General features: G+C 41.4%; 1 protein-coding gene and 1 pseudogene across 1 annotated transcript in view; one reads left to right on the top strand and one right to left on the bottom strand.

Annotated features, from left to right (window-relative positions):
* The window catches only part of Ttc28 (tetratricopeptide repeat domain 28), a 400,070-nt gene that overhangs the window by 44,270 nt on the left and 339,915 nt on the right, over window positions 1-15,885 (top strand). The window lies entirely within an intron of this gene.
* On the bottom strand, window positions 2,847-3,161 carry LOC100768418 (annotated as a pseudogene).

Raw genomic sequence — 15,885 nt, forward strand, 5'->3', positions numbered from 1 at the left:
CTGGAACTAGCTCTTGTAGATCAGGCTGGTCTCGAACTCACAGAGATCTGTCTGCGTCTGCCTCTTGAGTGCTGGGATTAAAGGCGTGTGCCACCAACGCCTGGCTAGGACTTGAGTCTCTTCAAGAGCTCTCATCTGTAGAGCCACCCCTTGAGCTCCTCTTGATGGACAGTTTAAAAATCAGCCTTATGCTTTTCAAAAGAATGTGTGTGCATGTGCACATGTATATATGCAAACACACAAGTGCCTATGGAGACCAAAAGAGTTTGTCGGTTTCCCTGGATCTCGAGTTACAGGCGGTTTGATACATCTGACATGAGCACTGGGAACTGAACTCTACTTCTCTACAAGAGGACCAAGTGTTTTAAATTGCTAAGCTGTCTCCCCAGCCCCTAGAGTGGTATTTTTAAAGATGATCATATGCATCCTTGATGGTTTGCTGAGAGTATGGAACCACTTGAATAAAAAATGAACTTTGCAGTAGCATAGTTCACCACCACCCCTCATTTTAAACGCCACAAGTTTAATTTTTTGTTTTAATCAGCCATGTGTCTGTTACAAAATTAAGAGAGCAAAATACATGTCTTGAGTATTTATTTACAGGTTTACCTCTCTCTCTCTCCTTTTTCTTTTCTTTTCTTTTTTTTTGACATGGTCTCGTTATGTATTTCTGGCTTGCCTGGAACTCACTCTGTAGACCAGGCTGGCCTCAAACTCACAGAGATCCTCCTCCCACTGCCTCCCAAGTGCTGGGATTAAAGGTGTGCGCCACCACTGCCTGGTCTAACATATTTTTCAGGGGAATTTATTTTTATTTTATGTGTTTAGGTGTTTTGACTGAATGTACAAGTCACCATGTGTGTGCAGTGTCCATGGAGATCAGAAGAAGGTGTTGGATGCCCTGGGCCTGGAGTTACAGATAGTTGTTACCCACCATATAGGTGCTGGGAATTGGACCCAGAGCCTCTAGAAGAGCAGCTGGTACTCTTACCACTGAGCCATGTCTTCAGGCCCCCTAGAAAATATTTTTTTTGTCTTAATTTCTTACTTGATAGGTGGACTTTTTTTCTTTCAACATCTAAAGCTATTATGATGTCGTTGGGTGTCTCTTTCCTTTCCCCCTTCACATTCTTTTCTCATCTGTCCCCTTTCCTCCTCTTTCCCAGCATACCAGCAATTCCTTCCACCCCTGTTTCTTCTCCTCTCTTCCCTTTCCTTTCTCTCTGTCCTCTCATTGTCTCCACGTCTCTCTCTGCCTCCCTTTCCTCTTTTCCTTCTCTACTGGGGGTAGAACTTGCACTTGCTGAGCAAGTCCTTGACTGCCAAGCTCTACCTCCAGCCTTTGTCTCTTTTGGACAGGGTTTCACTCTACAGCGCAAACAGTTCTCTCACCAGGCTTGGCTGCCCTCACTATTTCTGAAAGGAATTTAATGTTCCCTATTTTAGCTCTTAGGATCTCATTCTTTCTCAGTTTCCTAAAAACTTAATTAGGTAATGAATTTAACTTGGTTAATTCCACAATCCACATAATTAAACTTTGTGTTCAATTTTCAGCAATATTTGCCATGTATCTGCAAGAAATAATCTTTTAGGGCTATTGTTGATGCCCGGTGGATCTTCAGTTACAATTTGGTCTATGTTGATATCCTCAAAGTTGTCATAAGCACTGTATGTAGGCCCTGAAATATATTCAGAATAATACATCTCATACCCTGTCCCCTGTAGACATCTTTTGCAAATTGCAGAGTGAGTTAGCCACTTGAACCCCAGTGGTATTTGGTTTTCTTGGCACTTCATTAACAGCCACAGGGAGTATTTTGATTAACTGTGGCATTGCACGCCATGAATATTAGCATCTTGTTTCTCTCACACGTAAGGGCTAAACCCAGACCAATCACAACATTCAGGTGGCTATTTATATATATATATATTTATTTATTTTTGGACAGCTAGTATTTTATTCAGATAGCAGTCTCATTACATGTGGTCCAAGAACATTCAAATAAAAACTCAAATAAAATAAGATGTTAAAGATCAGTCTTCGGAAGCCGGGCATTGGTGGTGCACGCCTTTAATCCCAGCACTCGGGAGGCAGAGGCAGGCGGATCTCTGTGAGTTCAAGACCAGTCTGGTTTACAAGAGCTAGTTCCAGGACAGCCTCCAAAAGCCACAGAGAAACCCTGTCTCAAAACAACAACAACAACAACAAAAAACAACAACAACAACAAAAAAGATCAGTCTTTGGCCCTCTGTCCTGCCCAGGTTCCCGAGCCTCAGAGCCCTCATCCAGTGGCTGATGGAAGCAGAGGCAGACATCCACAGATATACACTGAACTGAACTCTGGAATTAGTTGCAGAGAGGGAGGAATGAAGATCAAAGGGGTCAGTACCAGGCTGGTGAAGCCTATAGAAACAGCTGGCCTGAACAAGGGGGAGCACATCGACTCCAGACTGCTCTCTGCCAGCCCAGCACAGGACTGATCCAGACCCCTGAACATGGATGTCAATGAGGAGGCCTCTGCACTCTAGGGGGCCCCTGGTAATGGATTAGTATTTTTCCCTGGTGTAAGAAGGGACTTTGAGAGCCCATCCCACATGGAGAGATATATTCTTGCCCTGGACACATGGGGGAGGGCATAGGACCTGCCCAGGATGATGTGGTGGACTTTGGGGAGCCCCCATCAAGGGCCCTACTCTGCCTGGGGAGTAGAGGTTGGATGGGGTGGGGGGTAGGTCAGGGTTGGGGGAGGAAAAGTGGGGGTGAGGGGAGGGAGAAGGATTGACATGTGTAACAAGCTTGTTCCTAATTTGAACTAATAAAAAAAACATTGAAAAAAGATCAGTCTTCAAACATCATAGCCAATGATGCCACGTTTGCCTATGAACTCTCTCTGAAATAAAACCACATCCACACCTCAGTGGCGACCCAACCATTCATAGCTTCCTTAACTGTAAGCTGTTTGAAGCTACCAGTTTTAGCACTTTGAATTATTTTTTTCATACTCTGAATAGCTGCAGGGAGTTCAGTAGGGATTATGGGAACCAGTTCAACCTTGGTGTAGTGCCAAAAAGGTGGCCAGGCATGCCTTGAGTAAATAAGTCATGGCAGCACTTACTAGCACCGGGGCCTTCTCTGGGAAGTTATGGACGAACTTGGCCATAGTCTAGAGTAGAAGGGCTCTCTCCTCAAACCGCAGGCTAGCATTCAGGTTTTTAAGGTTGTGTTTTCTGAGACTATTTCATGTAGCAAGTAGTTCCTGGTTCAATTAGTTACCAGTTATTTGAACAGGAGTCTAGTACAGAGAATTATCAAGCTGTTATAAAAACGTCTCTGCAAACTTAAAATAACTCTCTAGGGTACTGCAGAACTGGGGGAGAGTTGGAGGGGGAGGAAGGGATCGAGGGAGGGAAGGAGTGATGGAGGAGAAAGCAATAAAGGATAGATGTTGGGAGGGTCTTCCACAGACTTGTTGACCACTTCAGAAAAGACAGAGATGTGGTACCTTGGGTGGCAGAAACATTTCTGGTGTGGCAGGAATGGTCTGTAGTTGCTTCTGGAGCACAGAGCAGGTTTTTGGAGCATTATTTAACATAAAGCACATTGAAATGGGGGTACCTGACATGCATGAGGCCTGGAGGCATGGTGTTCCACGTTGGTGTGGTTGTGGCAGTGAGGTGAGGGGCACAGAAATAAGCAGAAAGAGCTCAGCCGGTCTGGAAAGGAGGCAGGGTTTCAGTGTCCAGTGTCCCAAGAGGTCGCAGAAAGCTTTCACTGGCTTCAGCTGCAGTTGAGTTTACTAAGGCTCTGTATATTCTTAGCACTTGCTTGGGCAAATTACCACCAAGTGCCTTCAGCTCCATCCCCCCTGTTCAGCAGCCAGAGATCTGGTTCATATAATAGTCCTCCAGTGCCCTCTACTGAGAAAGTGCCATATTGTGTTCATTCATTGTAAGCAGGGATCCCATCGAATGCTTCAAGTGGATATCTGACAGCTGAATTTGGAGCTTTAAGGCAGTTAATTGATAACGATCTAGCTTTCGTCTGGAGTCCTGTAGAGAGGGAGGGCCTCTGTTAGTCACACATTCTTACCAAGGGTAGGTCCCTTCTTTCAGGAGTTGGTTCCTTTTCTATTTGATCTTGGTGATGGTTTAGCTTCAGCTGGTTGTTTTTTTATGCTCTGTTCCAGGGTTATAATTTCTTATGCTTGAGAGACTCTATATGCTTCTCTGCTGTGATTTTAAATAGAACCTGTTTCTTTGGGGTGGGGTGGGGGGTTATTTGAGACAGGGTTTCTTTGTGTAGCCCTGGCTGTCCTGGAACTAGCTCTGTAGACCAGGCCGGCCTCGGACTCAGAGATCCAGATCTCCCTTTGCCTCCCAAGTGCTGTAATTAAAAGTGTGCATCACTACCACCTGGCTTTGGACCTGTATTTTTTTTTTTGGACCTGTATTTTTATTATGAAACTTTAGTATAAGGAGTAAAAATGTTCTGAACTGAGGGTTCTGGATTGTTCATTAGAATTTAGTCCCTCTAGTGCATCTTAATGATGAATTTATGAGGGACATGGAACATGGTAGATATTCAATGGGCATTTGCAAAGATGGATTTATTTTAATTTAAAAGCCATATTACTATTTTAGAGAATTTATTGCCTAACTATTATGTAAAAGTGCCCTAAGGATTTTATTTTCATTTATTTTACTTTGTTGTAAGAAACCCTTGGAAATAAGTTAAAGAATCACACATTACAATTAGCCATATCCAAAGACCATACAACTTAGTGAACATGTGTGCAGTTAGAATTAGCATTTGAGTTGCAAGCTTTGAGACTTCACACTAAATTTATACTCTCTTCTATCACTGAAACTAGAATGTCCATGACAGAATTAGAACTAGAAAACATTTAACTTCATAAGGATGAATTCCTGTGGTCACCTGTCTTTATTCCTCTTCACCCCCTTGTATTTCTCCTCTCTTTTATGTTATACTCTCAGGGTTTAATAGGTCAGCTAGTTCTGAGTCAGCCCTTTCCCCCACCCCCCTTCTTCTTTCCACACTGGAGACTGAGCTCAGGGCCTGCACATGTTTCATAAAGGTTTGCAGTATCTTCAGTGCTATATTTTTTAAATTACTTATCTAAGACAGGGTCTCCAAGTTGACCTTGCTGGCCTTGCATTTGTGATCCTCTCGCCTCAGCTTGAGGAATGTCTGGGATTACAAGCCTATCCCACTATGCCTGCTTCACTTCTTCTTGTTTTTTTCTTTTTCTTTTTTCTTTTTCTTTTCTTTTTTTGGTTTTTCGAGACAGGGTTTCTCTGTGTAGCTTTGGAGCCTATCCTGGCACTCGCTCTGGAGACCAGGCTGGCCTCGAACTCACAGAGATCAGCTTGCCTCTGCCTCCCAAGTGCTGGGATTAAAGGCGTGCGCCACCAACGCTCGGCCGCCTGCCTCACTTCTTAAATTTGCATTTTGTTGAAGATTTAGTTTCATGTTCTCACAAAGCTTTAATACTAAGCATCCAAGAATCAATTCCTTCCCTTATATACTTACAGGCTCCATTTTGTAGTTCTTATGCTGTCTGTGTTGTATAATCAGCTGTTTAAGCAAATAATGAAATTATGTCCTTAAATATGTTCTAAATCCCAAAGTGATCCTAATTGTAATCATTCAGTAAAAAAAAGATATGGATGTGTTTATTCCTGAAAGATTTGTATTAGTTGATAATGACTAAAGCAAAAATTATACTAAAAGAGCTTTTTAAAAACTAAACATACTGTAGGTATCCATTATTTTAAAGATACATTATGTGTAAAGAAAAAATATCATAGAAGTTAACCCTTGGTGGTGGTTGGTTCTGTCAGCTGGACACAAACCTGGACACATGTGGGAAGAGGAAATCTTAATTGAGAAAATGCCTTTATCATATTGGCCTGTAGGCAAGTTCGTAGGTTATTTTCTTGATGTCACAGCAATCTGTGAATTAACTGTGGCAGCTATTATTTAATTGCAGATGTGTCCAGTGTGGCCAGGGTGACATTTGAGATATTGACATAATATTGGATATGATTAATTTCTTAAGGCATCAGTTCTCTAAAATGACTTTGAAATTTTTGACTAGGGGTCAGTCAGGTGGTACACAGCTGTAGAGGTAGAGGCAGGAGGGTCAGAAAGTCAGGGTTACCATAGGCTGCATAGAGAGTTCAAGATCAGACTGGGTTACATGAGACCCTTGTCTAATAATGAAGTTTCTCATTTTCCCCTTCATATCACCCCTGTCTTGCTATTCCCCTCTTTAGAATCCCCTCCTCCTAATATGGTCCTTTTCACTTTCCTGGTTTCTGTCATTAGTCTAGGTTACATACTCATATCTAAAGATTCAGAGAATTAATATCCACAATATAGGAAAAACAAAAGTCAAGAAAACAAACAATTCAATTTTAAAGTATGGGCTATGGCTGTGAAAAGAGTTCTCAAAAGAAGAAATAAAAATATCTGTGGAATACCTTAAAATGTGTTCATCATCTTTAGCAATTAGGGAATTTCAAATTAAAACAATTTTGAGATTTCATCTCACCCTAATCAGAATGACAAAGATAACAAAACAACTGACAACAAATGCTGGAGAGGATGTGGGGAAACAGGACCCTCATTCACTGTTGGAAGGAATGTCACTCTGGAATCAGTGTGGAGAACCCGCAAAAAGCAAAAAAGTAGATCTACTGTTCCTTGGCATATGCCTAAAGGACATGATATCATACTTCACAGATACTTGGTCAGCTATGGTCATTGCTACTCTGCTCACAATATCGAGGAAATGGAAACAACCTAAGTTTCCTTTAACTGATGAGTGGATAATGAAAATGTGGTATATAGGCACAATGGAATAGTATTCAGGTGTAAAGAAAAACTAAATTATTAAGCTGACATGTACATAATTTAACTGGAAAATATACTGTAACATAATATAAACCCAGAACAAGAAAGACACACACCTTATGTTCTCTCTCATTTGTAGTTTTATTATAACTTGTTATGCTGTGTTTGACTGATATTCCTGGGTGGCCTGATCTTTTCTGAAGGTAAATGGGGAAGGAGTGGATCCAGGGGAGTGAGAAGATGGAGTGGGGAGAGGAATGGGAAGCTATGGTCAAGGTATAAAATATAAGAGAATAAATAAAAAAGAAACAAACACCAACTTGGAGGGCTGGCTAGAAGGTTATAGGGGATCTTCTGTAAAGTAAGTTAAGGTAACTGTGTAGGCAGGAATGAAGCCCTTTCAAAGCCTGACTCACGGCTCAGTGAGGCTGGTCACCTCTTACCTTGCCTCATTTCCGAAAAGAACTCGATCCTTTCCGAACAGCATCTGCACTAAACCATCTGTCTCGCTACCACTGTTTGCTGTATGCTCCTTGTGAGGCCTGTAGTGGTAGTTACAGTAAATACACAGATCTTCTGGGTTCTAAATAGCATGGGGTTGAAAGGGAGCAGACACCCCGAGGTCTAGCTCAGGTACTCTGGCCAACTTTCTGAGAAGGCCCTAGTGTCTCCTGTTTAGATGGGGGCTCAGGCTGCCAACCATCATCAGAGTTATTTATTGATTGAAATGAGGTGTACACTACCCAGACTGGCATCTGACTACTGTGTTCAAGTGATCTTCCTGCCTCTGTCTCTTGAGTTGCCAAAACAGTTGTAGTGTTACCATATCCAGTTTATTTTTTAAATTAATATCACAAACACCTATGACAAGACACTTTGTTACCTCAGTGATTACACAGACCAGATTTTTGTCAGAAAAATGGTAATAACAGCAATGAAATCTAGGATAAAGGCTCTAAAAGCTCTTGTCACTCAAGTCTGACAACCTGCATTTAGTCCTTGGAACCATAGTTGAAGGAGAAAACTGCTGAAAGTTGTTCTCTGACCTTCATATATGAACTGTGGCATGTGCCCATCCCTCTTGTGCTTATTGCTTGTATGCACACCTCCACACAGACTTATATGATGCCATCTGCAAGTACCTCATTCCCTCCCCAATATCCTTCTTGTTTTTCATTATTTTTAAGTTGTTCTGCATTTTACTTCATCAATAATCTAGTCATCTTTTGAATTCCAGTTTTAGTTATTTTTCAGTTCTATTATATCTGTTTTAATATAATATAGTTCTCTGCCACAATTCTCAATCTTTTTCTCAATGTTTTGTGTTTTCTCTTGCTCCCTTTTTTGTTATTATGAGTGTGTGGCCACCCCACACATGCAAATGACAACTTGCAGGAGCCACACACCCCCCACCTTTATATAGGCCCTAGGGATCAAACTCAGGTCTCAAGGCTTGCATGACAAGCACCTTATCTCACTGAGCCATTTTATTGACCCCCTGTTTCTCGGTTCTCTCTCTCCTCTTTTTAAAATTATACTTTAATTTATTTTGTGTACGAGTGTGCACATGCCACAGTGTTCATGTGGAGGTCAGAGGACAAGTGGCAGCAATTGCTTCTCTTGTTTTGACATGTAGACCCCAGGGGTGAACTCAGATTGTCAGGCTTGGTAGCAGGTGCCTTTACTAGATGATTCATCTCTCCAGGCTGCCCCCTCCCTTCATGTGCATCTGCTTGGTGTTCTTGTTTGTATCTGTTTTGCATGTATGTAGTACATATAAAGGCCTGAAGTTTAAAGTCAGGAGTTATCCTTCATTGTTCTTCCTCCTTAGTCACGGAGGCAGAGAAACTCAGATATTGCTGGCCTTGCTGATGAGCTTGCTTTGGGGACCCCCAGTCTCCATCCTGAGCTGGGATTAGAGGTGTAACACGATGGCCAGCATGGGTTATGGGGATCTGAAATTTGGTCCTTGTGCTTGAGAGGCGAGTGCCGTAGCTTCGGCGTCATCTCAACAGCCCTACAATCACTGTGCTTCAGAGTCTTCTGTCTCACTGTGCCTGCTGAGGTACCTGGGCATCTTTTTTATTACTGTTGGTTTGATATATGTAGTGAATTTCGGTATAAAGGGAGGTTTTATAAAAGTGTGAGTCTCTGCCTGTCCTCTGCTGGTCAGAAAGTGGGGGTGGTTACTAATCCATTTGGGGGTGGAGTTGAGAATCACATTAGTACAAGTTTTAACTGAGAACCCAGTGTGTCTCAGCTTCTTGTCCTGATGGCTTCTGAACTCTAAGTTCTAGTCTCCTCAGGTGATTGAGAATGTTCCCATGCTTTTTAAAGCCTTACTGCTTACATAATGGCGGATATATTTTTATTTTATTTTAATATACTTAAATTGCACTTTACCTCTTCTTTTCCCTCCCTCCAGCCCCTTCCAGGCACCCTTCCAGGACCTTCCATGTACCCACTCTCAAACTGATAGCTTTTAAAATTATTGTGTGTGTGTCTTCTTGCTTGTGTATGCACAAATGTACAAATGCAACCTGCTGAGTACGTTTTTGCTGTTTGTATGCATGGTTTTAGGGCTGGCCCTTTGCATTAGACAGCCCAGAGTACTCAGCCCTGGGAGAAGCTGATTCCCCTCCCAGCAGTCATTCGTTGCCTTTAGTTCTTTGTCTAGGGTTGGGACTCCATGAGACTTTGCCTTCCACATTGACATGTCTGTTGATGTTGTCATTGTTTTGGTCTTGTTTGTGCAGCTATCTTAAGGGGAAGAAAACTGGGTATCAGGCTCTGTTCTCTACCTCTTCTTTCTGGGCTTTTGACTCCTCAAATTTCTGACTTTGTCTGATTACCCAAAGGGGACAATCAGAGCATTGCTTGTTGTTAATGTTTTCTAAAGCAGCCTTATGCCTGAGTGAGGGCAAGTGTCCAGTGGAGAGGGGCAGCAGGGCATCTACCCACCCTGTTGCTGTTCTCCTCTCTTCTGACTGCTGCAAACAGAGCTCCTCAGTCAGCTCTCTGGTGTCTTTCAGTAGACCATTTTATTTATTTATTTATTTATTTATTTATTTAAAAGTTTTTATTTCATTTTACATACCAACCACAGTTCCCCCTCCCTTCTCTCCTTCTGCTCCCCTACACCTTCCTCCCACCCAAACCCCCATTCACTTCTTAGTAAGGGTAAGGCCTCCCATGGGGAGTCAACAAAGTCTGGCATATCAAGTTGAGGTAGGACTAAACCCCTCCCACCTTGTTTTGAGGTTGAGCAAGGAACCCTCCATAGGGAATGGACTCCAAAAAGTCAGTTTATGTACTAGGGATAAATCCTGGTCCCACTGTCAGTGGCCCCACAGACTGCCCAAGCCACAGAAGTGTCAATAGACCATTTTAAAAGACAAATTTGTGACTTTACTGGGATGTTTTTATGGGAAAGTTGCTTTGCCACAAATAATTCTGTCCAACCTGAATCTAAGACATACACACAGCCAGTAGTTGTGGTGCGTGCCTGTAATCCAAGCACCTGGAAGGTGGAAATAAGAGGACTAGAAATTCAAGGTCACCTTTAGCAATATAGCAAACTTTACGGATTTACTAGTTAGTGGAAAGCTTGCTTTCTCAGAAGTTAATTCATTTGCTCCACTGATCTTTGTAAGTATCAGCATTGCTGTTTTCTTCTTTTTTGGTGTTTGAGACAGGATTTCTCTGTGTGGTTTTGGAGCCTGTCCTGCAACTTGCTCTGGAGACCAGGCTGGCCTCGAACTCACAGAGATTCGCCTGCCTCTGCCTCCCGAGTGCTGGGACTAAAGGCTTACGCCACTAGCTCACCTCTTAAGTCTCTCGAGAAGTCCTGCTTTTTCTTGCCCCTTCTTATAAACCGTTCTCCACCTGGCTCCTCTCTACAACGTCCTGTCAGCTAGTTGCTGACCCAGTTTCCTGACCGCAGGTGAATTTTATTTAATCAAACACATTTTTGCATCATTAAACAAATGTTGCAGAGTATAAACACAAGTAACACCTTAAAATAGGGTCAGAGAGAGGGCTCAGTGATTAAGAACACTAACTACTTTTTCAGCAGTCCTGAGTTCAATTCCAAGCAACCACATGATGGCTCACAACAATCTGTAATGAGATCTGGTGCCCTCTTTTGGCCTACAGGGATACATGCAGACAGAACACTGTATACATAATAAATAAATAAATCTTAAAAAAAAAAAATCTCCAGAGCAAGTGCCAGGATAGGCTCCAAAGCTATACAGAGAAACCCTGTCTTGAAAAACCAAAACCAACCAAACAAAACAAGAACAACAACAACAACAAAAAAACCGCCTTAAAATAATATTCTACAACAGTCATCAGTGGTTAGAAACCTTTAAACTTCTTTCCTAATGGATAGGCGAATTCTGTTAGGCATGTTACTTCAATATACATTTATTTCCATGTGTTTTCACTCATTTCATTTTACATACTAATTCCCCCAATCTCATGTCAGTCATAATCTTAGGTCTGTGCTTCCAGGTTTGTGATCTTAGGTCTGAGATCTTGGGTCTGTGATTTCGGGTCTATGGTCTTAGGTCTGAGGTCATAGATCTGTGACCTAGGGTGAGCAAGCCAGCAAATTCCTTAGTTCACTGAAAACGATAAAAGATTCATAACTTTTCAGAAACTTGAAATTCCCATGCTGAAGGCAGTGGGAAGAACATTTTAACATTTTTAGATAAAATGCTGAACATAATGAATCTAATATATATGACATTGTTAATAATTAATATGCTTTTGAGAAACCTCTATGTATGAATTTCAGAAAGAAAAGTGCTTAATAGTCACTTTTAAGCTTATATTTAATTTTGGATATTAATGTTGAGGAATTAAATTGTTGAACCCATTTTTACCTAGATAGAATAGCCAGAAAGGCCCTTTAATAAATGTTTAGGAAGTGTTCAGGAACTTAAATAACTTGATGAAGTTATCCAGTTAGTTATGATATATACCTTTATGTTATATGCCCAATGTGGGAATGGACACTCTTGAGGTTTGATGGCTGAGATATTCTGTAGCTGAAGAGTTGACAGAAGATTTTGTGCAACAGAGAGCCTTGCCATTGGTTCATGCACTGGACCTCCTTCAAGTTTCCTGACCGTGTCTTTGTGTTCTCTATAATCTGCCTAGATAGCTCTTATCACCATTCTTTTGGGGATGCTTAGAGGCAGACATCACTGACTATTTTTTTTTTTTTTGTGGAAACTGTACTTTTTCTGTTTGGATTTTTAATTGTGTTGGGTATTGTGTGAAATAAGTTATTGGAGGAAAATGGAAGCATGGACTCAGTTGTACTCAGAGTGGTGATGGCTGACTTTTATTGGTCTGAGAGGTTGGTGCCCTGAACACTGTGAATTGAGAGTATATAGGAAAATATGCAGTGAAGGGACTGAGAATAATTTGTGTAGTCAGGAGCAGGAAGGCAGAGAACATAACTTCTCCAGATCCAGAACTGTTCTTCTGGATAAGCTGTTTTCTGAAGCTGCAAAGTAAGAGCTGAAGATAGCCTGTTTTTTGCAACCTCTGGCTCCAGGGTCCCAGGACCTTATTCTTAACGATACTGCTCTTTGCCAGCAGCCCACAGAAGGCTGCTTAAAAGAAACTTCTAAGTTTCTTGACACTGGAGTCTATTGTCTTCAAATGCTGGGCAACATATAGGGTAACAAAATGTTAGAAACTCAATGGATTTGGGAGTCCAGTGGACACGGGGACTTGAGTCATTTTGTGGAGTCAGAGTTACAAATATTATAACCAGATCATTGTGATTAGTCTTTGATATTAGTTTACAAATGTTTTGTTTTTTATTTGTTTGTTTTGTTTTTTGAGACAAAGTTACTCTGTGTAGCCTGGGCTGTCCAGGAACTCACTCTGTAAACCAGGTTGGCCTTGAAGTCAGAGGTGCACCTGCCTCTGAATCCCAAATTTGGTGTGTGCCACCACTGTCTGGCTACAACTTTTGCCTTTAAAATTGTTTTGGGAGAGTTTGGCTTTCACTAGTTAGCATTACTTATAGAAACTGTAGTTTGGCTGCCAGGTTCTTCTGCTGTCTAGTTGTAGCAGTTCTCCCTTTCTGTGGTTTTGTTTTCTGCAGTTTTTGTTGTCTTCAGTTAACTGTGATCTAAAATATTTTATGCGTATGTCAGAAAGAAAGAATTTGTAAGTTTGGGCCTGCACACTGTTCTAAATACCATGTTTGGTTGTTAGGTATTCACACTCAGTGCTCTGACAATTGCTGTGTCATTGGGCACTGAGTAACTACTAGCTCTGTCTACTCTTTGATCTGTAGTCTTTAGAAGTTTTGTGCTTTGTACTTCGTCTGTCAATTTGATCAGTTTGATCTAGAGCAAACCTGGTAGTTTTTAGAGTTAGAAAGACATAGTTTGATGGAGTGATGAGACAGCCCAGCCATTAAAGTACTGTACAAGCACGAGTACTTGAATTTAATCCCAGCACACATGTAAAAAGTTGAGTGTGGAGACACATTTTGGTAATACAGGTGATGGGAGGTAGGTCTGTTCCTGAGACTCACTTGCTAGCAGCACCATTGAGCACCAGGTCCCAGGGAGAAACCCTGCCTTAAACACAGGGTTGATGGTGCCTGAGGAGGGTAACATCCAGGTTCCTCTGGCCTCTACATGAACACTGATGTGTATTTGCACACATACACACAACAGTCTGAAAAATCCAGCTTTGCCACTTTCCAGCTGCAACCCTGGGTATGACACTTGTTAGCCTAAGTTGCTAAAGTATAAAATAAGTTACAATGAATATTATTTATTCACTGCAGGATTATAGAATTCTTGTAAATAAATGGGTTGTATTGTTACTAATTTTCAATTGACAAATGAAAATTTCTTTGTTTTGGATGAACAACATAATGTTTTGGTAGAGATACTACATGTGGAATGTCTAAACATACTGGTAACATATGTACTACATCATGTGTGCATCATTTTTTATGGTGATGAGTCTTATTCACAACATTTAGAAGCTATTATATTGTCCTGGAGTGTGGTACTGGTTTTACAGCTGAGTCTCTCTTGTTTTCGGAAACATTTTTGTCTAGCATTTCTAGATAGAGTTTGTTTTTTGAAATACTTCGTTAAAAAATTCTAAACTTGTGTGTGTGTGCTAAAGTGTGTTATGTGTGTGGTTTGTATGTGTGTGTGAGTGTGTATGTGTGGTGTGTGTATGTGCATGTGTATATGTGTGTGTATGTGTATGTGTGGTGTGTGTGTGTGTGTGTGTGGTGTGTTTGTGTGTGTGTGTGTGTGTGTGTGTGTGTGTGTGTGTGTGTGTGTGTGTGTGTGTGTGTAAGTGCTACTGTGGCACAGCATGAGTATGAAGGCCAGAGGACACCTTGTGTAGATGAGTTCTTTGTTTCCACCCTGTGAGTTCCTGTGTTCGAACTTAGATTGTCAGATTTGGAAGTGAGTATCTTTATCTGCTGAGCTATCTTTCCAGAAATACTTATTTTCTATATATATGTATGTCTAGTCTGTATGTGAACCATGTGTCTGTGGTGCTTATGGAAAATGGAGAACAGTATCCAATCCCCTGGAAACTGAAGATACAGGTGATTGTGAACCTCTGTATGTGGGTGCTAAGAGCTAAACCTACAGTTGGTGTTTCTAACCTTCGGAGCTATCTCTCCAGCGCCCAAAGTGCTTAATTCTTTTTTTTTTTTTTAAAGATTTTATTTACTTATTATGTATACAACATTCTGCTTCCATGCATATCTGCACACCAGAAGAGGGCACCAGGGATGGTTGTGAGCCACCATGTGGATGCTGGGAATTGAACTCAGGACCCTTGGAAGAGCAGTCGGTGCTCTTAACCTCTGAGCCATCTCTCCAGCCCCAAAGTGCTTAATTCTTAAGAAGCATTGCCATGTACTAGAAAATTTCAGGCCTCAGAGAGTCATAGTGTTATCATATTAGTTTACTGTTTATGTTAAAAAGGCATAATTGAAATCATCCCTTTCCAAATTACATCAACTCATTGAAATTCATTTGTAAGTGGAAATATATTAGTATCTATTTTAGTTTTTGTTTTTTTGAGACAGTGTTTCTCTGAGTAGCCCTGGCTGTCCTAGAACTCACAGGGATCCGCCTGCCTCTGCCTCCTGAGTGCTGGGATTAAAGGCGTGCGCCACTACCGTGCCCAGAATTTATTTAAATGTTAAAGATGTAAGTTGGACATGGTCACACACACACCTATTATCTCAGTACTTGGAGATAGAGATAGGATAATCAAAAATTCAAGGTCAATCTTGACCATGTAACAAGTTTGAGGTCTTGACTCAAAAAAATTTTTCAGTAGATAAAGTTATAAGAATTTTGTCTTAGCCATATGTAGTGGCACACACATTTAAATCCCAGCACTCAGGAGGCCAATTTAGGGAGATCTCTGTGCCTTCGAGGCCACCTTGTCTACATAGTTCCAGGACAGCTATAACTACATAGTGATACCCTGTCTCAAAAAAGTTCAGCCCCCCCCCAAAAAAAACCCTCACAACTTTGTCTTATAGTATTTACCTTATTTTTAAGTTCACCACATTGTGAGTGCTTCTGGATATGCCATGTACCACAGTGATTAGATAGGCCTGCCTCTTGTGGGGATGGCTAGATGAAGACATGCTGTAGCTTCAAAGGGAGCTTCAAATGCTCTCTTGCATTGCTCAAACATTAGATTTCTTGACATTTACCTTAAAACCGTGAATGGTTTGTGCTGCAGAGCTCTGGTGTGTGCTTAAGTACCTCAGTAAACACGATGATGTGAAGGACCTCCCCCCTTCCCCAGGCATCTCTCAGAGTTTCCTGTACTTATACATGGGATCAGGGACCAAAATAATTTGATATGAGCAATGTTGCTTTTCACTCCAGTTTTTTTTTCTGATTTAAAAATAATTAAGAGCCATGTGTGATGGCACATTTGTAACCCTAGCACCAGGAAGCTGAGACATTAGAATT

The sequence above is a fragment of the Cricetulus griseus genome, chromosome 4 (assembly GCF_003668045.3).
Source record: "Cricetulus griseus strain 17A/GY chromosome 4, alternate assembly CriGri-PICRH-1.0, whole genome shotgun sequence".
Taxonomy (NCBI): Eukaryota; Metazoa; Chordata; class Mammalia; order Rodentia; family Cricetidae; genus Cricetulus; species Cricetulus griseus.